Raw genomic sequence first — 403 nt, forward strand, 5'->3', positions numbered from 1 at the left:
AGAAGAATTAGGGCGATCATGGAAGAACATAGATGGATAAATAAAGAACAAAAAAGGTTGTATATCATATTTCACAAGCAATAACAAAATGAAATATAGCAAGCATTCCTGTAATAGTAATAAGAACACATCCACATTTCTGAACTGGGTGGAATCAATTAATTATGGAAAGAAAATATGCTTACTGTAGAAAGCATAATTAGAGGGATAAAAAAAGAGTAAAAAAGCAGAAACTGGTGGATAATGAGATGGGCACGAAAAATGGATATTCTACTTAGATATTCAACAGAAAGTCCGCTTGAACAAAAAGAAAACGAATTTTACGAAGAAAGATAAATTCTCAAAAATAAGGGTGTTGTCAAACAGGAGAACGTGGGACATTATGCATATTGAAACAAGGAGG

Source organism: Penaeus monodon, chromosome 28, assembly GCF_015228065.2.
Source record: "Penaeus monodon isolate SGIC_2016 chromosome 28, NSTDA_Pmon_1, whole genome shotgun sequence".
NCBI classification, from domain to species: Eukaryota; Metazoa; Arthropoda; class Malacostraca; order Decapoda; family Penaeidae; genus Penaeus; species Penaeus monodon.